The 23,536-nt window shown below is 37.8% G+C and overlaps 1 protein-coding gene across 2 annotated transcripts in view; it reads right to left on the bottom strand.

Annotated features, from left to right (window-relative positions):
* Positions 1–7,710: 7,710 nt before the first annotated feature.
* The window catches only part of Arl8 (ADP-ribosylation factor-like protein 8), a 34,486-nt gene continuing 18,660 nt past the window's right edge, over positions 7,711–23,536 (bottom strand). Inside the window, exon 5 of one of the 2 annotated variants that reach the window (XM_023162036.2) lies at positions 7,711–7,871. The gene's annotated coding sequence lies outside the window, so the exon portion shown is untranslated. Of the gene's footprint in view, positions 7,872–22,151; positions 22,332–23,536 lie in introns of those variants that run through there. The other variant, XM_023162037.2, reaches the window with a different exon arrangement.

Here is a 23,536-nt window from a genome sequence, read left to right as displayed (position 1 = left end):
TTTTCATCTTTTTCATTTTATTGTCTCTCGCATTTATCAAGTCATTGTTGCATTCATCATCAAATAATCAGTTACACTCAATGAAGATATTTGAAAACTGATATGATAAATCTAAATTTGGCGGTTATCCACGAATTAATTTTCCCAGTACATAATGATAACTTTTTTCATTATACAAAAAACCACGATGATAAGCAAAGCCAGAGGAATTTGCGATAGGAAAGACATAAAGAAATATCAAGGCGTAAATTACAGTTCGATAACCTCTTACATCAGCAGGATATTGTTCGATGACCCGAAGACGACATCAATTATTTTGCTGGTATCTGCAAAGTCGGCAATAATTTATATATAAATAGGTTCAATTGATTTGTAATAGCCAGTACTTATATTTCATAGTTATTAGTTGTTACTCTGTTCAAATAAAAAGTTTTTAAAAACCCTTTTGTGTAAACGAAAAATATAATTGGCGCAGTCAGTAGGATAGTGGAAGAGTCCTTAGAAGATCCTCGTCGTTCTCAAACGTTTATCCACTATTCTCCCGAACCAAGTTCCACCGAGAAGCAAGTACTCCAGGAAGAATTCCGGCCGTAGACAAGAATACCTCTTCACTATCGCCCGTCAAGGAATATCTACATAGAAATAAGTTTTTGGTGACAGAATATGCAACGAGCCATCATCGTCATCCTGTAAGCATAAATGAACTCAACTTCATCAATTGCAAATACTATTTTACGTCCCCCTACCTTAGTTTTACCAAATTCACCTTCAACACTATCAATTCTCGCCCATCCATTATTCCTCAAACAATTGACCAACCTTTAAATCCCATCAACATGGCAGAACAATTCGACCTGAAGAATTTTTGGATTGTACCCGAATACGATGGAAGCCCAAATGAATTATACCAGTTCATCAACGTATCAACAATGATTCTGAACGAATATTGGAATACTGAAGACCCCGGTTGTTTTCAGAACCACATATTGATACAAGGACTACTCAACAAGCTACGAGGCAGAGCCAAAGACGTCATCTCAGTTTATGGATGTAGTGACTGGAACAGCATCAAAGGAACTTTAATCCAAAACTTCGCCGACCAACGGAATGAAAATTCCTTAACAAGAGATTTGGTAAACCTGCGACAAGACCAGAACGAAACACCAGAACGTTTCTACGAAAATGTCATGGGACTTTTAAACACAATATCAAACTATATCGAATTACACACCGCCGATGATACGATAAAGATCAGCAAGAAAAGCTTTTTCCAACAACAAGCTCTAACAACATTCCTAGCCGGACTACGAGAGCCCACGGGATCCACCATAAGAGCAATGAAACCAATAGACTTGGCAACAGCAATGCAGTACATCCAAGAAGAAAACAATATCCGTTATCTACAAAGGACGTTTGGACCCCCACAAGTCCCCAAGAAACCACTCCAGACCCAGCAAAAAACTGCAAATCACCAATATGCCCAACAATCAATACCACAGCGGATGTACCAACCCATGCAACACTTTCAACGACCCGGACAACAACAACCTCATCAGGCAATGGGACTCCAACCACAATTTCAACAACCGACCTTCAGACCACATTGGCAGCCAAATACTCAACAGAGACAGATGTGGCCTTCAGTCCAACCACCACGTTTTGGACAGAATCAACCAAACAGGCAGAACGGACAAGAACCAACACCAATGAGCATCAGTACCAGAAATACTTATGGAGCACCAACGAGGAGCATGAGAACCCAACCTCAGGCAAGACCAAATTTCAATCCAGCTCCCATGTTCAACATTGAGCAACATGACGAAGACTTTGCATATGAAGCGAACCCCTATTACATTGAAGAAACCTGCTCTTATCCCAATCAAGAACCAACTGAAGAATTCCAGGTTCAAGAAGACCAACAGAACCCAGATGTAAATTTTCCATTGGATCCAGGACAAAACCAAGAAACATAGTGGAACTGCATACATTCGACGATAAGAGAGAACTTCCTTATATAACCATTGCAAATCCTCCCCTCAAACTCCTCATTGACACCGGATCAACAAAATCCTTTCTCAATCCTGAATTAGCTTTCCAATATTACAAGGATTGCATAAAAAAAGATCCCTTCGTCGTCACTTCCATTTTCCAAAACTATTCTCAAGATTACAGTGCAGAAATTCCCATATTTCCTGAGTTTAACTCAAACGGCATTCTGAAATTCTACCTCTTCAAATTCCACAAAACTTTTGATGGCCTCATTGGACTCGACAACCTGAAATTTCTCAAAGCTGAACTGAATTTTCCTGAATCCTCCCTTTTAACCGAATACTCCTCTCTCCCAATCCAGTACTACGAAACCAATAAGACCCAGTTCTACTCTATTCAATTGGAGCCAGACAGCGTGACCCAAGTACGACTACCGGTGAAGGAGAAGAATGGAACTATCATGATACCAAGACAGCAACTGCAAAGCGCTTACATCCGTGAAGCTCTCACTGATGCCCGTGATCATCTAGCTTGGACGGAAATTGTCAACTTCAGTCCAGATAAACTCCAAATCGTTCTAACCGAACCAGTACGCAGCAGCCCAATAAATCTTCAAGAGCATCATATCTATTCTGCTGACATAATCCCATCAAGAAACAGAGACCCAATCAACAACATGAATGATCTAATCAGAACAGACCACCTGAATCCAGAAAAGGAGATGCATATCAGAAAATTATGCAGAAGATATGCTGATATTTTTCACCATCCAGATTCCTCACTCACATTCACCAATCAGGTCAAACACCATATAAAAACCAGAGACGAAATCCCAGTCTACACAAAATCATACCGATATCCGTATGTACACAAGGAAGAAGTCAAGAAGCAAATAACTTCGTTACTGGACCAAGGAATCATCAGACCTAGCCAATCCCCCTGGTCCTCACCAATTTGGGTCGTTCCAAAAAAACTAGACGCCTCTGGAAAAGCAAAATGGCGTATTGTTGTGGATTTCCGCAAAGTCAACGAGAAGACAATCGACGACCGCTACCCTATTCCGAATATTTCTGACATCCTCGACAAACTGGGAAGGTGTCAATATTTCACTACCCTGGATTTGGCAAGCGGTTTTCACCAAATAGAGATGGCAGAGGAGGACATCCCTAAGACCGCATTCAACGTCGAAAACGGACACTACGAGTACCTGCGTATGCCGTTTGGACTGAAAAATGCTCCAGCGACCTTTCAAAGGGTTATGGACAATGTCCTAAAGGGACTACAAGGGACTATCTGCTTGGTTTATATGGATGACATAATCATCTTCTCTACATCTCTGCAAGAGCATATGGTCAACCTCACAAAAGTTTTCCAACGCCTACGAGAAACTGGTCTCAAAATACAAGTAGACAAGTGCGAATTCCTGAAAAAAGAAGTCAGCTTTCTAGGACACATCGTCACTCCAAATGGGATAAAACCAAACCCAGCAAAAGTCAAAGCAATCATGGACTATCCTGTACCTCGAACTGTCAAAGAGATCAGAGGATTCCTAGGACTCCTAGGGTACTACAGGAAGTTCATCAAGGACTTCGCCAAGACTACCAAACCGTTAACCTCCTGTCTCAAGAAAGATGCCCATATAGAGCATACGCCAGAATTCCTAAAATGTGTTCAAACTTGTAAAAACCTGCTTACCAATGAACCACTACTACAGTATCCGGACTTCACAAAGCCCTTCAATCTGACCACAGATGCCAGCAATTTCGCCATAGGAGCTGTTCTGTCCCAAGGACCCATAGGAAAAGACAAGCCAATAGCTTATGCATCCAGGACCCTGAACGAAACTGAAATGAAGTACTCTACCATCGAAAAGGAAATGCTAGCAATAGTTTGGGCCACCAAATATTTCCGACCGTATCTTTTCGGCAGAAAATTCAAAATTCTGTCAGATCACCGTCCCCTCCAGTGGCTCTTCTCCTTGAAGGATCCAAACTCAAAACTGGTCCGATGGCGCCTGAAGCTAGAAGAGTATGACTACGAAGTGGTCTACAAAAAAGGCACAAGCAATACCAACGCCAATGCGCTCTCCAGAATAGAGATACATACAAAGGAGCTCCATGAAGCAAACTACGACGACGACAAGGCATCTCTATTCAACCATCCTCCATCAGAAGTTTCTGAGTCTGCAGATGACATCATCAACGATCTGTTTAAAGATTGCATTCATCAACATTTTCCTGAAGATAAGGACCCCATACCGCAAGAACAAGAAATTCAGAATGAACCCCCAACCGAAGGAGACAAGGAATGCGTGAACCTGAACCCGGAAATTACATTACCCCAGACGAAGATACTAGTGGCATCACCAACCATACAGCCAGAGAAAGTCCAATATTAGAAATACCAATATCAGAGAAACCTCTCAATGTCTTCAATAACCAAGTCATCTTCAAACGAGTAAGCTATAACCCAGCAAGAACGGTGATAGAAGAAATATTCCCGAATAAAAGAAGATACCATGCTCAATTGGGAAACGACAATATGGACGAAAATGTTTTTAACTTTTTCAAAGAATATATCAGCCCGGGAAAGAAATACGCTTTGATGTTCGAAGATGAAGAACTCTACCCTAGCATGTGCAGAATCTTGAGAGAGACATTCAAGAATTCCTCTTTCGATCTCATAAAATGCAACCGCCTTTTGGAAGATGTCAGTTGCTCAGCTAGACAAAAAGAAATAATCAAGCAGCATCATGAAGGAAAAACAAACCATAGAGGAATCACCGAAACGGAAACTCGGATCAAAAGATTGTATTATTGGCCCAATATAAAAAAGGATATCGAAGAAGCTATCAACTTATGCGAAACTTGTCAAATCAACAAGTATGATCGAAGACCAGAGAAGCCAAAGTTCATGCTGACACCTACCCCAACGAAGCCTCTTGAAATAATACACATGGATACCTTTCAGGCTAGTGGACAAAAATTCCTGACGATTGTGGATGCATTTTCAAAATATGGCCAGGCGTATCCAATAGAGGGATGTAATGCTATCAACACTCTCAATGCTCTCTTAGTATTCATCAACCATCATGGAATACCACATATGATCGTCACTGATAATGGAACGGAATTCAAAAATGGACTGATCCAAGAATTTGTTGACACACATAAAGTCAACATTCACTATACCACTCCAGAAAACCCTCAGTCAAACGGGATAGTCGAAAGATTCCATTCCACATTGATCGAGCACTTGAGAATACTGAGAGATACGCATAAGAAAAGAGATATCAAAGAACAGATGCTCTATGCCATCCTAGGATACAACAACTCTATCCATTCAGCAACAAGACAGAAACCTATGGATATTCTGAACGGACATGAAATTTTTTTTCATCCTGCGTTTGAAACAGTCTAAAGAGATTTCAAAATATTGAATATCATTGCAAATTTCGTTAAAGGTTTTAAACATTCTATAAAGTGGTAAATTTTGAGCAGCATTTGTCCTTGTGCAAGTTAACTTGAAGAATTCTGTACGCCTCAACGTTCTACCCTGAACATTGAACTCACTTTTGGAATAAAGCTCTGGGCAGTGGACTAAACCTTTCATCAACTTGAAAATCATGATAAGATTCGTAACAGTTCTTCTATCCTTCATAGGCATAATATTGTATTGGCGCATAATGGGACTGTAATCGCTATTCGTAAATGGAAAACTTAAATTGTGACTAATGTAGCGAAGAAATTTGTTTTGGACTCTCTCACATTGAATACCATCTTGTATAGCTTGAAAAGTGGCGATGAAATATAATTTTATTTTTGAGATCTTCTTCAATAACGCCAGTAAAAGAATAAAATTGTCGAGTTTCGATGGTTTCCGAATATCTATGGAATTTCTCAAATTTGAAAACGGCATTTAGATCAGCTCTAAAATGAGCACAATTTCCAATTTTCCCATATTGGCCCTCCTCATCTTTCATACAGATTTAGTTGATCCTAAAGGCTGGAATATTACCCAACAGGTACAAAGTCGGTTATTGTTGTCGGTATTGTTACTAATGATACCTGATTGTATGAAATTTTTCACGAAAATGAATTTGAGAGTGGTGAGATTGACTCCTTATCCTTTATTTCCTGCAAGTAGTACGTCGCAGTTTATGTCGAAGACGTGGATGTTTTCTAACAATTGGTTTTCTATGAAAAACCTCTTTTGAGTTCGGAGACTCTAGTTTTGAAATTTCTAGATGTTCTTCCAATATGAACGAGCCACATTTTAACTTGTAGACACCAGATTTGTTGTTTCCAATGTTGGATATTTTTCATATGTCTACCTTAGATGTTATCTTTCTTGTATGCTATGTTGATGTTATGTTTAGTCAGTAGTCTACAGCTTGGCAAATCTAGCTGTGCCTTTGAATATTGGATGCCCAGCAGATCTGCCAGCGGAGTGGGACAAGAGCTCAATAACATCGAGGAACTCGTATAGGGAATATCGTGTTAGTACAGCAAGTAGGGAAATCATTCTGTGTGGTGAACTGTGTTATTTGTTGTCCTTGAAATTGTCTCCGATTAGTAAACTGGAAAACAAGGTTATCAGTGAACCTGAAGGTCATTAGTAAACTGGAAAACAAGGTTATCAGTGTACAAAGAAGAGAAATTGAACAACTTATTAAAATTTATGTAAAAGGAAGCAACGCTAGTTGGAATTCCTCTTCCGAAGAAAAAAAGTAATAGTTATAATAAGTGGAATTGAAACCAATATTGTATTTTAACTTTGAAGGTTCTGAGGCCACAGGTATGAAAAATCAAATAAAGAGATAAAAAAAAATAGGAAATGGCGAAAAAAAAACATTTTTAACTCCAAATAGAAAGAGATGTATCAAAAATGTCAAAATTGTGATGGGTAATGCTGATTTGGCAATTTTACGCAGATGCATATAAAACGGGTTCCTACGCTTAAGAAAATTCATAAAACTATTATCCGAGATATTGACTATCAGAGTGGCATGAAGTTTTTGTCAAGGACGAAATACAAACACCACAGAAAATTCCTCAAGACGCTCTAAGAGCGGTGCCTGTGCGAAAGAAGCGATTCACATTGGATTTGAATCGCTGGATATCAAATTCATTTGGAAAAACGTTCGCAGGAAGTTTATTTCACATAATTTTCCACCTGCGTAAAAGGAAGAAATAGGATTCACGTACCTCCTTGGTATATGTGTAGTTGTCAACACTTGCCAGATTCATACAAGCCAAAATTCTTTTTCTGATTGTACTTCCTGATAAAATCTAGATTTGCAAGCTGTCTGATGTCTTTCCTAAATATTTCAGTGTTTTTAAAGTGTTAATATCATCTCCAATGTGAGGTTATGCATACTTCTATGGTATAGTATGAATACTATTAATAATTTTCACAAAGTAAAGGGCCAATGTAATCAAAATCACAATTTAATGTATTTCCAAATCCACTGATAATCTTGTAATTACAGATTTACAATATTTGTTATAAATTGTGTTATTTCAATGAGTATCTATTTTATATTACTATGAATCAGTAACAGGGTTATTCACACAAAATAAATAATTCACAGTAATTTCAATAGTTTAATAATATCTTATGATATTTTTCAAATGAAACGTACAAACAACTTAGTCTTTCACTCACAAAATGCAGCTATTTTCATGCCAATACTTTCTTGGAAGACTCCACAGCGTAGAGTATAAGATAAACGGAGATAAAAATCAAACAACCAGCAACAGTGCTTATCACGAAGGTGGGATTTTGCCTGAAGATGATGAGTAGAAACACAGTTATAATTAAAATGATCGTTGCTAGGAGAGGTATTAAAAGGACAGGTCCCCATTGGTCCGCTTCGTTTCCTGCAACAAATGCGAACAGTTTATCAGCATCTGTGTGTGAAATAGATAATTCGTCATTATATTCCATGAAAAATCATGGTTTTGAATAAAAAATTAACATCTTAAAAATAGTAAGTCTTAACAATGCCAATGCTTGACAGAAAACATTGGAATTTTTATCTTAGGTTGATCCAATAAAGTTAGTAAAAATTCAAATTTTTTTAATTGTTCAATTGACCACCTATTTATTTTGTAGACATTCATATTAAATATAGTATAAATAAAATAACTCTTGTCAGATTTCTACAAATTTTTTTATACGACCGGTTTCGAATTGTTAAACCGTTCTCAAGTAAACTGATACATTTTGTCAAAACATGTCCACAAATATACAATGGTACAGTCAGGTACCTGAAATAAGAAATGTTATCCGAATTATCTATACCAATACTAAAACAATAACTTTTATCTTCTATCACATATCAAGATTACCAACTATTGCTCCCCAAAAATCTACTAGTGGATTTTTCCAGCTTCTAAGGAATCCTAGGTTAGGTTAGATTAGGTCCAAAGTGAGTGAGTCTATTCAACCCTCCCCCGCAACCCGCAAGGGTTTATTGTGGTTCACACCTATTCACACTCGTCCAAACAAACCCAGCTTCAAACGAAGCCGATTAGTTTAAATGGTGAGTGGTCTTTCAGGTCAGATAGTAAGAGTACGGCTCTGCCGAACTCTTAAAACCTGATTCGGTCCTCAACGGGGCAGACACAAAGTATGTGCTCTGCTGTTTCATCATTTTCCAAACAGAGGTGACATACACTGTCTTCCGATAGTCCGAGTCTCTGCATATGATGATTCAAATGCCAGTGACCTGTAAGAAGGCCTGTTAGACATCGTAGTTCATCCCCACTGTAGTCCATCAACCGTTTGGTATCAAGCTTCTTGTCATCCAGGTGTTCCATCTCTGTGTGGCAAAGCCTAAAGCCAATGACAGGTTCTGGTCCGATGAAGCTGCTTGCAGCACCCTCCTTTGCAAGGTACTCAGCAGCCTCATTGCCTTCCAGGCTAGTATAGCTAAGAATCCAGACCAGAGACAATCTGTTAAGTCTTCCTATCGATGAGAGTCATTTTTGGCACTTTGCTACCAATTTGGACGTTGCTCCGTAGGAGCCAAGAGCTTCCAACGCCGCTTAACTCTCCGAGAATATTTGTATTGACTTGTGTATGCGGTTGGATTTTTTCAATCTCTCCGCATGGATCCCAACCAGTTGTCAAAATTAACGATTTCAAAAAGGGAGACCTGCATAGTTCTTGTTGGTCATTGAGGGTTTTGAATTTGGGGTTATTATACAACTTATCCTTTTCCAATGCTTCGAACAAATTCATGTCCTTTCCTTTATTGCACGTGTAGATGTCTATATACAGTTGATTTTTTATGTGATAACACATGCTCCCAGTATCTTGTGTTAAAATTTCTGCCTGTCTGGCCTGTATAAGCTGCTGAACAATCACCACATTATAGTCTATATATGCCTGATTTTTTCCACTTATCTTCTGGGTTTTGGGTTTTAACATGTTCCTTAAATTATTCTTACTAGTAAATGATGTAATTATGTTGAGTTTTGATAAATAGTTTTTTATGTTTTCGGAGAGCTTTCCAGAATAGCTATGCTAGCATATTTCTTAGCTTCTTTAGCTTAGTCATGATTTAGATATAGTTCGTTGCTGATCAATTTTTGGTTCTTATTGGAGATCATTTACTCAATTGAGTTGACAGGAATATGGTTAATGTTAATGGAGTTTTATCACAACACTAAACCGTTATTTTCAATACCCCGACACGTGTTTCGATCACCAAGTGATCATCTTTAAGAGGAAGAGTTTGATCTTCGTCTTGAAGATGATCACTTGGTGATCGAAACACGTGTCGAGGTGTTGAAAATAACGAGTTGGTTTTGGGTAAAAACTCCAGTAATATTCATTACTACGCCAAAGGTTCCAAACAGTGCATGACAAGCAGGAATATGGTTATTTAGATCCTATCTGCTTTACGATCTTCATTACTTCTTGAAAAGAGGAGGCTTTTCTGGTCCATTAGTTTTTCAAGAGCGAACAGACAGCAACTTAAATGGGACAAGTTGGCATTGTATTCATGATTTGTAGATGTACAAATAGGATGAAAAAAAAATTATGAAAGTAAACCAAAAAATAATAATAAACAATCATGGGGCTGATGCGAGTACTTTGCTTAGTTTTCTGCGTGATTGCGGCTATTAATAGCATGGTTGATTCCACTGCGGTCAAGATTTCATTTGTTGATTAATGAAAACTAATAACGATCAGTGAAAGAACTCTGGAAAACAGAAATATCATAAATTGATCAATTAATAAACAGCAATCGATGATATCAAGAATTTGTATGAATCAGAGGCGACTCGTGCTAAATAAATCTGAGTTTATGCACCCAGTAAGAAAGCACAGGGAAGGAAATGCCCATTTGACAAGTACCCCTGAATTTTTACAGATACTGGTGTAGATAGCGAATTCTGATGGAAAATGGAAAATTCAACGTTTAGGATGCGATCCACACAGAGAAGCCGTGGCAAACATTTGAACGATGTTATATTCCAAACACAATGGCATCAATAGAACCATGACACACTAACTAGATAACAGTTCTTGGGGGTAGTTGCTAGAACTTTGGACTATTGTACGCAACTATCCTCTCATTGCACGAAACTCCAAACTGAGTGTTGACAACAAGCTCCTGCTATATAAACAAATTATTTAGACCAGCTATGTTGTACGCTTGTTCTGTGTTCTGTATCCTTAAGAGGACTACGTTGCGGAGACTCGAGATGGTCAGAAGGTGCTTCATATCGTGACTGATAATGATCGATACATTTCATTGGAGCGGTTACGAGACACAGCTAAGGTCGAGCCGATTACGGATTTGATCCGAAGGTTTGCTTTCAAACACTCCAAGTGGTTCCTTTCGAAAAGTCCGCTGACTAGTAACATCACGGCAGTTAGAGTTTATCATAATCATGATATTTTCCATGAGGGACATGTAAATGACCTTTGGTAAGTTCATGTAAAAACTGGCATAGAAAACTTCCTGTAGACATTGTGTCCCGGTTCTTTCATAAACTTCTTCAGGAGTATCTAGCTCAATAACACATCGACAGCTATGTTTTCATTTGAAATACCTGAATATCAAAACCATGTAATGGTGTGCATAAACCTTCTCGGCAGGAGACACATTACCTAGTCGTTTTTAATAGTGAATTTCATTAGTTCGGACTTTCATTGTCTAATATTATATAAAATGATTTGAAATCCCTAAAAGAACCAATAGAGATGAAAAATTAAAAACAATAGCTGAAGATAACAATTATACATGTTAATCAAAAAATTCCTGAAATGAAATTACAATGAAATAAAATACAAGTTAAAAATAGAACAATTGAAGAAAAAATAAAAAAATTATGAGATTCCATGCCAAGTTACTTCACGACATTTCGATTGTTAGTATCCACAATTGTGAATTGAAATTAATATAAGTTTAGTTGTCTGAAATATGCTGACAAAAATTATGTATGCTACATGCTACTAAAAATAATAAAAGTTTAGAATCGACTGTATGAGTTTTTGAAATTGTTGTAAATGGAGCCCTTTTGTTCAAATCAAATCATGTTTAGTTCCTTTATATATCGTATAAGAATCGGACATCCTATTAGTATACAAGGTAGTCTATACAATCAGTACAAGCTGAGAAATATGTCGATCAAAGCAAATTAACAATAAACAAACATTCAGATGAAAAACAGAACAAAAGAACTCAATCATATAGACAACTGAAAAATAGTTTCAAGAGATCTTTGAACGCGAGTGTTCAATTGTTCACCAAAAAACATAAAAATGATTGTACCGTATACTCGACTGAAACATTCATTAAAAAATGAATACATACGTAGTTTCCGACTTCAGCCCACTCGACCTGAGGAAAGCAAAAGTCAGGCGCTTTGATAAGCCAAGGTCTCCAATGTTATTGAAGAAGACCCCATGCATTGGCTTATCCTTGTGTTTCCGCAGAAGTGAGGTGATCTCTCCGGCTGTTATATGATCTTTTTGCTGAACTGGTTCCAACTTGGTGACAGAGTTTTGGTCACCTCGTTCAGTATCGAAAACTATACCGAGTTTATCAGCTGCTCGGGCAGCTGCCCTGAAGAGAAATGCTTCAATTTCTGCTCTCTCATGGTCAAGGATCATGCAGAGAAGGGGATCCGAACTCCTGACGACTTTACAGGCTGTATTCAGTACCATTCTGTCATGTAGATACTCCAAATTCTGTGGAGCGCCCTGCGTGTTCTGATTGACTCCATTGGTGGCATGTTGCGGGTCTCCTCTCCAGCCGTGCCAACGGGTGGTAGAACTGTCACTTCTACCACTTCGTTAGCAGGCTGGGAAGAAGCTATATAGCCCTGCCGCCCTAAAATTTTGGACGTAAAAGGCGGCATGCTCCGGATGTGTTTTACACCACAAAGCATGCAATCTCGTCATGTATCCTCTTCGCGCGGGATCACTACTCTGCTAGCAATGCATAAGGCTATCTCTTAGCTCATGCGTCCACTCAAAGCGTCCGTTGTCATTGCCAGGGTTGTCATCGGAAGGCAAATCATCGTTATGGGCCCCACCACCTTGCCTCTGACCCCTCCGAGCGGGTCGATTGTGGGGACCTCTTCCTCGATAACTAAGAACCAAGTGTTGGGTCCACCGGGTGGTTAGCCCTGTGGACCCACAGCCGGCACCGGAGGGAGAATAGTCTTCTCCTTCCCAGGTGCGCCTGGGCTGCCGGTCCGGTTATTATTATTATTATAATTGTTATTATTCTCATGTTTGTGGCGTCTCAAAGTGTTCGATAGCTTTTGGTCTGCTACAACGGTTAATATACGAGATGGATATATCTGAACTCACCTTTCCACACAAAATGTCTGGAGCTTCAAACAACAAAGTTGAAAACACTTCCCGTTTATGAAAGAAAAATAGACGTAGAACGTTAAACAAAAGTTAAGTGTTAGCCGAATCTAATATTTGGTCTGAAAAATTCGATTTATTTCCACAATTTTGCAACTTTCATTCGTATATTCATGTTTTGGAACTTATTTGAAGGAACGGAATATATTTTTTTCAGATCCAAGACAAAGCACAGTTGTCACTAGACTAATATCAACTTTAAAAAAACAAATCTCACTTGGATAATACGTGTCTCCAATAGTAGATGCATCCCAAAAAAATTGACCGAATCTGAGATTGTTCGAAGTTGAGTTATTACTTGCCTTGCCACTCATACTGACCACAATCAGTAAGTAATATGTTTGTGTTTATTTCTTCAAGTCCAGACGTTATAATTACACTCATATTTCAAAATACTGATCGATATGATTCTCCCAAACATCGCGGTTTCTCCATTGGCGTACTACTACTACCGCATTCTGAGAATCAACAGATCGAGCGTGTGTAAAACCATGCAGCGTAAACGGAAACTTAGATTGATTTCTCGTTATCGCAAAAGCAGATCATTGTCTGTTTTTTATGAATTACAAAAACCGTAAAGTATTCGACGGTTTTATCAGGTGCAAACACCATTGTGAATGAAATGATATCATACAGGATTTGGTTGAAACGTGAAGCCCTCATTCAACAAAATGTGACTCGGTGTTTTAATCTTTCAAGGAATTCGATTAACATAATCGAACAAATGGATTCAGTCACTGATATGAAGAATGTGGGAAAATAGAAGATTCACCTGAGATTCAACGTACTCATGACTGAGAAGAACAAAATGTCAGGCGTAACTGTATAGCAATTGAAGCAAGCGAAAAAATATGTGAATAATGAATGGAAAAATATATTCTTTTGATCAAATTGAAAATACAGTTAATTTCTTTAATGTCCCCCCCTTTTGTTTTTTGAACGGATCAACTCGAAAAATTTAAATTTGGGATAATGAAATTAATGCATGAATGCTTTATTTTGAAGTGAAATTGACAGATGAAACTTTCAAGATGGCGACTGGGCACCATCTGGGAAAAAATTACATGGAAAGGGAGATCTTGTGACACAACGTTTTGAAGCTCCTGACGAATACTTCACAACCCTAGGTTCTGAAGTCAATATCTTCACCTACTACAAAATGGCGGGAACATTTAAAAATTTACAGAAAACAAACACATTAACATAGATATTTCTAGAAATATTCCTTTTTCTCTGCCATATGGCAATTCCAACAACCCGATAAGGTTCGTTAAGTGATTTTTTGTTTGAACAGCATTGTTCAGTTAGAATATTCTCATTTATTTTTCGGTTTTAGTAGTAAAAAGGTACACCTTAAACGATCTCTAAAATGGTCAACTCTCATCCATTGCAAGAAACAATTCAAGCGATTTTTATTTACGGTGCGATGCGTAACTTTCACGAGACCAAACGGATTTTCAATGAACGTTTTTCGAATCATCCTATCCGTAGAAAATATTTGAGGAAACGTGTATCCAAATTCACAACTACCGGTAGTGTACATAACATTCCCTAAGAACAGCAAGTGCAAATAATTGCTGAGATGGTAGTACATTCTGAACGGTCTACTTATTCCGTCGCGAACGGTTGTGAGGGATCTTCTTCTACTGTGTGGAGACTTTTGAAGGGGAATAGGTATCATCCATACAAAATTAAAATAGTATACCAATTAACTGAAGATGACCCTGATCGAAGAACATAATTCTGCGAAATCATGACGGACATCAGTGCAAGGCATCCTACCTAACTCCACAATATTTGTTTAAGTGACGAATGTACATTTTTTAACGGCAATGTTCACAGACAAAATTGTCGTTATTGGAGTGGCACCAACCCTCACGTTTTCCGGGAAACACATACCCAATATCCGGAAAAAATTAATGTTTGGGCAGGAATATTGGGAAACCATATTGTAGGGCCTCTATTTATTGATCAAAATTCAACAGGGGAACTGTATTTGAATATGCTAGAAACTACTGTTGACCCTCTCATCACTGATACCGTTGAAGCGAATCCTAATGAATTCGATATGGATATTGTATTCCAACAAGATGGAGCACCACCACATTACTCCAGACAAGTAAGAAACTATTTGGATACTACTTTTCCCGGTCGTTGGATTGGCCATCGAGGACCTACAGAATAGCCAGCTCGCTCGCCAGATTTGACACCTTTGGACTTTTTTTACGGGGCTATTTGAAGCAAAAGGTGTACGAACTGAACGGCAGAGAATAATAAATATTTGTAAAGATATTGACGTTACTGTGTTCGAAAATGTTCGGCGTGAAATATCGGATAGGCTGTTCATATGTCATGAAGTTCAAGGCAACTATTTCAAGCATCTTCTTGAACTGACCTCGAGGGTATTATCTCATATTATGTATTTAATGTCAATGTATTCAGGCAATTATTCAAAGTTCCATTCAAAGTAGTAGTTGTCAGGAGCTTCAAAAAGGTGTGTCACAAGACCCCCCTTTACATGCAATTTCAAGATGGCGTCCAGTCGCCAGTCCAGTTTTTTGAGTTGATGACTTGAACAACGCTGCTAGAAAGTTGAACAATGACTAAGAAACCATATCAAATGTTGCCGAACTGCATTCCCTTGTGCTCAATCCAAAAAAATCAGTAGCACTAGTATTTGGAAGCAATGCTCATGTAGCATCAGTTAAAAAATAACTTGAAACTGTATCTGAATAATGAAGTAATTAGATTTGAAAGTAATGCAAAAAATCTTCGTTTAATTTTAGATGAGTCTTTAAGATTTAGAGAACATATCAATCGAAATATTCAGAGAGCCTATGGTGCACTACGATTACTTTATCCTCACAAAATGTACCTCAATGTATCTATAAAGAAAATGTTATGCGAGTCTCTAGTTTTAGCACAATTCAATTATTGTTTTCCGGTCTATGGACCTTGTCTTGACTACGATACCTGGTCTAGAGTACAACGTGTTCAAAACTCTTGTATTCGTTATATATATGGAATTAGGAAGTATGAACATGTGTCCCACAAGCTTGCGGAACTGAACTGGTTTAACATGAAAGATAGGTTCAAATTTCATTCATTATGTTTATTTCATAAAATTATATTATACAGAAATCCGCCTTATTTATATCGTAAAATAACATTCAGGACAGACGTACACAACATAAATTTGAGAAACAAAAATGTAATCACATGTCCACAACACAAGACCGCAATTTTCCAGAGAAGTTTTTCGTATTCGATTTTTCATCTTTATAATTCTATTCCCGATTCGCTAAAACACCATATTAATCTATATAAATTCAAAAAAGAGCTTAAAAGTTTCCTGCAAGTTAATACATTCTGATGCAGTTCCGTTTCGTATACCCCTTTTTTTTCTATAATCTGTGTTTCACAAGTAGTCATTTTTCGTTATCTCTCATACAACTTTCTTTTTTTCCACTTGGTTATTGGTGGTGAATATTCAGGTGACCCAACAAATGACAAATGTCAAATGCCAAAAAATTGTGAAATAAAAATTTAAGCTTTAGGGTTAGTTAGGTTAGTTTTCAAGTTATAATATGCTTATTTAAAATAGCAAGGGTTGAGTGGTAGAGCACCCTCGGGTGAACTTCCCCTTGGGATTTTTGTGTAACAAGATGAATATCATGCATTTTATTTTTCATTGGAAATAAAGACATTATTATTATTATTATTATTATTACATTAAAGAAATGCCCTGTATATTCAAGACATATAGAATTATTTTTTTTAAGAAATACTTTTGTTCTCTTTAACTTTTTTTGGGTAGATCTGCCTCTCACAATCTGAAAAAATAAATAAAAAGTGCAAGGGAGAACCTTGTCTATAAATTTGGCGAATATGGCAAATGTATAGTGGAGTTAAGTTGATATTTTTTTGGTGTTTGGAAGAAAAGGCTTCAATTATTATGTAGTTAATTTTCAAAGTATTTGTGAGGAGAAGAACAAAGAATAGAATTCATACCAGAAATTGAACAAAATTCTTTTCTTGATATTATGATTGAAAATTCTCCAAGAGATATCAATACAACTATAACAGAGAAAAACTCAAACTTGATGGCAATAATACACATCCGATTATCATGAATGGGACAAAAAGTATAATGAATGGACAGAAAAAACGACAGACAATTTGACAAATAATATTTTGGTGAAGAAATTATGCCAAATATTTTCCTCAAACCGGTAAAACCAAATGGAATATTCATACTTTTCAGTGCATAACGAACTTCAAATTGAAAGGGGGCATGGGAGCATTTTTTTTAGGAGAGATTAATCTTTGAGCACGAACGGTTTCAACTTTCTGCTTCTCCATCTGTGTACAAAAATAATGTGAGAGTCTTCCAAAGAAAGGAGGGAGGCAATCAATTTCAAATAAGTTAACCCTTTACAAAGATTTGTAGATCATGCGAAGAAGTTACTTTCAGGCACAAACTGGAAGAAAAAGAACTCTCCCAACAGCTACTTTCATATATACATTGAATTACACGAAAGAAAAATTGTGTCGAAACAAAAACAAATAATATTCAACGAAAGTCATTTTTTGTGGAGGAAAAAATCAGTTTTTTATCGACCTTTTTTTGGGTAATTGTTACCTTCCACAATCTGAAAAAATATAAAAATTATAATGGAGAACTTTATACAAGTGTAGAAGGGCTTTATACTTCATACAAGTTTGCCCTTCTACACTTGTATAAAGTTCTCCATTATAATTTTTATATTTTTTCAGATTGTGGAAGGTAACAATTACTCAAAAAAAGGTCGATAAAAAACAAATACTTTTATATGAACACTGAATTATACCAAAGACACTTTTCTCTATTCAGTTATGGAATTGAATCAGATATCATTCACAGGATTGCTACACAATATAGCCAATGAAAGGAGTGAAATTTCCCTCACATGGAATACTGTTATCCTTTACGGTTGAAATCCGATGTTTCGCCGTAAGACACTTACCTCATCGGCTCTTCAGTACCAAATATGGATAACATTATAAGAAAAAACACTCAATTAATTCGTAATTTCACGACTTAATGTCACGAATGAGTTCAATCTGCTCATGTTATCGATGACAGTAGGTAATGGCATTCATTCACTTATTTGATTAAATCCCAGCTATAGCAATAATTTTTAAATTGGAAGGGGGTAATATTTTAGCAACAATCTATATTCAAAAATATTCCCACATTTTTTTTTGGTGAAGAAGTAGAAAGCCAAAACATTGTTTTCCTCCTTGAGGTCAATGCTTTTTGGTTAGCTGTCCATAAATCCAATGTTCTTAAGAAATGAAATACCTTGGCCAGCTCTTCTGAGAATAGAAAATGATGAATTGGTTTTAAAACCCCCTTTGGGAAAAACAGTTCGTTAACTTGATAACTAGAATGATTAGTTCATTACGTACCACACACCTTAGATAATGTTTTATTTGTTGACCAATTTCTCTTTCACACGTTCACAGTTAGACACTATTACCTCATTGGGTACTTCAAAGTATATAATAATAATAATATACGATATTGTTTGTTTTCCGGACTTGTTACGTAAATTACTATTCTCAAAAATATTGGATTCCAGGACATCGGTTACGGAGGCACATCTTCACCGGTAATAGGAGGTTGCATATCTTAATAAGGATCTAGACTCTAGAGACTCGCTCCTGAACTAAATTTACAGGGAGGTCAGTAGGAGTCGTAAACTCGACATCCATGTCCTCTGTAGACTCGCTCCTGAATTGAATTTACAGGGTGGTCAGTAGGAGTCGTAAACTCGACATCCCTCTCCTCTGTAGACTCGCTCCTGAACTAAATTTACAGAGAGGTCAGTTGAAGTCCTTAATCTGGAGAACTGCGTTCATGTGAAATAAACTTCCTGAAAACGTGTATCCAAATGAATTCAATCTCCAGCGATTCGTTTAAAAAAAATATGGAGATTGTCATCAAATCATATCAATATTTGAATATAGTCAACAATCATGTTTGTCAGTTATCCTTGTCTTAGTGTCAAATAAAAATATTTATATATGTTCGTTCAACAATCAAACCTTATAGAAATCCTGCTAGACTGAAAAAAAAACCTTTGAAATGAAGCACGTTTGTAAATTAAAAAAAAAACAATGAACAATACCTTCAGATCAACGTGATTTCTGACGTCTACGCTCAGTTCTGATAAGAAATTGCAGATGCATTTTTCTAGGAATTGTTAGCCAAACCTCATTCTTCAATGAACGATACGTTGAATACCTCTTACATAATGTATTATGCATAAAAATATTCTCACGTTGCCTCTGAACATAAATTACCTATGACGGTCAATGCCAATAGGAGAGAGTGGAGATATATTTCTTGGGAAAGCTAAATTACTCTCAAATATCCGAATGACCTACCAAAACATAAAATAAATCAATTTTGAAGGTCATAATGTCACATATTTGTTTTATATTGATAACCTTGCACTGTATGTCTCTGTAGTAAAGGATATCTATCGGTCCGTGATTGTGGTTGTTGGTGATTCCAACACAGCTTGTTTTGACAAATCACCACGGACGTATTTGAACATTCAACAGCACGTGCAAATTACAAAATTCTTTTATCTAAATAGGTGTTCTGTCCGGGCAACGTACCGTGCGCCTCGCCCATTATACCGTCGCCATTTTCGACCAGAATCCGTAAGTCAACGAAACACAAGATCTGCCAAAATATCGCCGCTGTCTATGAGACTGTGCAGCAGAATTCGTATCAGTCGATTTCGCGTCGCACACAAGAGCTCGGCCTCTCACAGACCACAACTTGGCAAATTTTGCATCGTGACTTGGACCTGCACCCATACAAAATTCACCTGACCCAGGAACTGAAGGTAAACGACCATAGACAAAGACGTGTGTTCGCTGATTGAGCTTTGAAGCATCGTCGGAAACCATCTTGATTTTGGTCAGGTTGGAGTCCAGCTCCCTTACCCTTTTAGCTGATTATTGTCGAAGAAGGACAAATGGGTTCATGACTGAGGGGTACCGCCCTTCACGGGGTATCCCTACCTGGCTGGGGTGGGATGGATGAAAAATCTGTTCGTCCATCAACGGGGGACATCAGGGCCTCATTCGACAGAGTGTCGAGGCCTTCTATATCGGGAGGGGTCATCTACAGCATAATCCATGGCTTCCCTAAATAACGGATTTTCGTGAGTTTCCGCGCTATTAAAAAATCGCCGATTCCTCGACTGAATGGACTGCCGAATGGAAGGCAGCTGCAAATCTCTGCGGATGACTTCATTCCGCATGAACCAAGGAGCATTCACAATCATCCTCATTAACTTGTTCTTTAATATCTCCAGAATGGAGATATTGTGGGTAGCCGCTTGTTCCCAGACGCTTGAAGCATACATGATGACAGGCTTTAACATCGTATTGTAGATGGTAATTTTGTTTTTTAAACTCATTATGACTTAACGTACATAATGTGCGGGTTCCAAGTGAGCCTACGGTCTATTAGAAGGCCGAGGTACTTTACCCGCGCTTGCCAGTCAAACTCCCTTCCAGAGATTCTCACTTTTCTGGCCGGAGAAGATTTCAATCTTCCCATGGTTATCGTCTGAGTCTTGTTCGGGTTCACTCGGATCTTCCGGGATCTTCCGGGTACCAGCGTTCGAGGTCGTCCAATGCACGTTGCATGTAGACGACGTCGAGCTCTCGACCCAGGGAGAGGAGAGCCGTGTCATCGGCGTATAGGGATATCTTCACACGCTCAGGCCTCGGTAGGTCACTGGTGTAAAGTGAGTACAGCGTCGGAGAGAGCACTGCTCCCTGTGGCACTCCAGCGAGGATATCTCTATTGTCAGACAGAGAGCCCTCTACTCTAACCTGAAATGTTCTGTCTTTCAGGAAAGACCCAATCCACCAGATCGGGCTCCGAGACAGGTGGAGCGGGGTTAATTTGTGCAGAAGGCCTTCGTGCCATACACGGTCGAAGGCCTTCGAGATGTCTAATAGAATAATGTGCACTTTTTTGTTATTTTAACTTTTGGATGGTGTTTTCGACCAGCCTTAGAGCCCCTAATGTTCTCTCCTGAAGCCAAATTGTTCATCAGGCAGAACATTTCGGTCCTCAACTTCTTCGTTGAGCCTTTGAAGAACAACCAGCTTAGCCGCCGACGAGAGTAGACTGATCGGGTGATAGTTCTGTGGGAACAGCGGGTTCAGACCCTGTTTTGGGATCATGACGACGATTGCATGCTTCCACCTTCTGGGGAAGTATCTGAGGGTCAACGAACTGTTAATGATGTTCAAAAGGTTGTCAACGCAGTTGTCTGGGAGCCTCTTCAATAACTTGTTAGTTATTGAGTCGACCTCCGGAGCTTTCTTGACCTTTGCAGCCCTGATGTCAACTTCAGTTCTTCCACAGAAGCTGACGGATGACGGATCATCATCATCTTTCCTGAGGATACGGTAAACCCGGTCTTCCGGGTTTGAAGCTTTGAAGCAGTTTGCGACTGACTCTAATACTCATCGAGAAATCATTTTCAGCGTCGAATTTGGGACGATACCAATCCACATGAGACCCAAGACCGTCCAATGCATCCCGAAAAGTCACTGTTTGGTGTGGAATTTTGGCTGGTGGCATCATCGGTCCATATACTTTCGACAACTTATTTCGGCCTGAATTGGATGATCTGGACACCAACGACATTCCACATTGTATATTCTGCATGAGCGATTTGAGGGCATAGTTATCTCACATGGAGATGATGTGAACTGGCCACCAGGATCATGTGATTTGACACCGTTAGACTTCATTCTGTGGGGTTTTCTTGTGTCGCAGGTATATGTGAATAAGCCACAAACCACTGCAGCTTCGAAGCCAACATAACCCATGCCATCGGTCAAATTCAACCTGATTTATGTGCCTGAGTCATGATAAACTGGACGTTTCGAATGGACATTTGAACGATATTATATTCCACACATAATGGCATCAATAGGAATGAAAAATTTCGATGATATCTCATATACACTTTATTTTATTCAAATTTAAAGATGCTTTATTGTTTCCTTATGGTATTAAATTCTCTCTTCCGCTATTTTCGCTTCCGTATAGTGTTTATTTACAATACAATAATTCACTGCAATTTACATTTGTCCTTTCCAGTAATTCGACAAAAGCTAGTTACCATTCTGCAAGCATCAAATCATCTCTAGGAAGGTCAATAATGTAAATACACACGTTGGTGAATTCAAGAAATAATACTTTAATTCAAGCTCGCCCGTATAATTTTTCTCAATTTCTTGGTATCATTGTAAAATTTTGGTGGTGACACCACTATTTGAGTTGAGTTTTGCAGGAAATTACCCCAGTTGTGGATACACATTAATTTCGAAAATGTACGCCCAGGGTGCTGTGGTCACTGAAAAACATTTTCTCTGATCAATCAATCAATCAAACATTTATTGAATCAGTATTCCTTCACAATCACATTAGACAAAAAACATAACATCATAATAAAATACTGGCTAACCCGAAGAATCATTTCAACATATTCCATGTATATATATATATATATATATATATATATATATATATATATATATATATATAGGCTGATTCACGGTGGATGGCACATTAGACGTTTCTGGTGAACCAGACAACGGATCAATTTGAAAATTTAATGGAGGGCATATTCGGACATTCTCTAGCCAACTAAAATATTTTCGACAATGTGGTGTTGCCGCTTCTATTAGAAAGCAGTAGCAACTTTGATTTTTCAAATAGAACACTCTGTATATAATATTATTTTTGGAATCTCCAACAATTGCCCGACAACTTTTCTTGATATTTCCCTATACCTATCTGTTACCGTTTTCGAAGTAAAAATTAATTTCAATTTTTTTCTTCGAAAATCATGACTTCTAAAAATGCCGATATCTTTTAGTTAAGAAGTACTATGATATCGAAATTTGGTTTGGAGTTAGGTGATACTTGAACACTTCCCACACGTCAGCCTAATCTCCGTTACTTCAATACAGGGTGGTAAAAAAATACAGTTTTTTCGTTTGCTTGAAAAAGTTGCTGAAATTTGATTATTTTAAATGGAACACCCTGTATATTATTGAAAATTCGGAAAGCTGCTGAAATTTGCTTTCTTTCTATGTATATCATACCTATACCTAACTAGTCAAGTTTCGGACTTATGAACATTTATTTGTGAAAATGTCCCTTCAGAATGGTATTTCCATTCGGTATTTGGTAAGCAGGCCATGATTACTATTTGACAGTAGCGTTGTGACATTCTCCTAATAATATCGACATTTTCGTCACTTCAGAAGTTGCAAATACCTTCAAAACGATGGAACAAAACTATTCAAACGAAGTTCTTATGAATTTGTTTATTATTTTTGGACAGTGTGACAAAATTATCAGCAGAACATGTAGAAAGTTCAATGAAATGTATCCGAATCTACCGCCAATGAACCTCAAGAAATTTATACGAATTCAGAACAATTTCAATGCATTTGGATCAACTTTAAAAGCACCAAGAAACTTGCCTCGACCCGTAACTTTCGAAGACAACCAGATTAATGTCTTAGCATATTTTCACGCATTTCCCGAGTC

The sequence above is a fragment of the Leptinotarsa decemlineata genome, unplaced genomic scaffold (assembly GCF_025532065.1).
Source record: "Leptinotarsa decemlineata unplaced genomic scaffold, Ldec_3_MD MMD2_tig00001064_RagTag_RagTag, whole genome shotgun sequence".
NCBI lineage: Eukaryota > Metazoa > Arthropoda > Insecta > Coleoptera > Chrysomelidae > Leptinotarsa > Leptinotarsa decemlineata.
The sequence above is the reverse complement of the archived record's forward strand: the minus strand, read 5'-3'. Positions and strand labels throughout refer to the sequence as shown.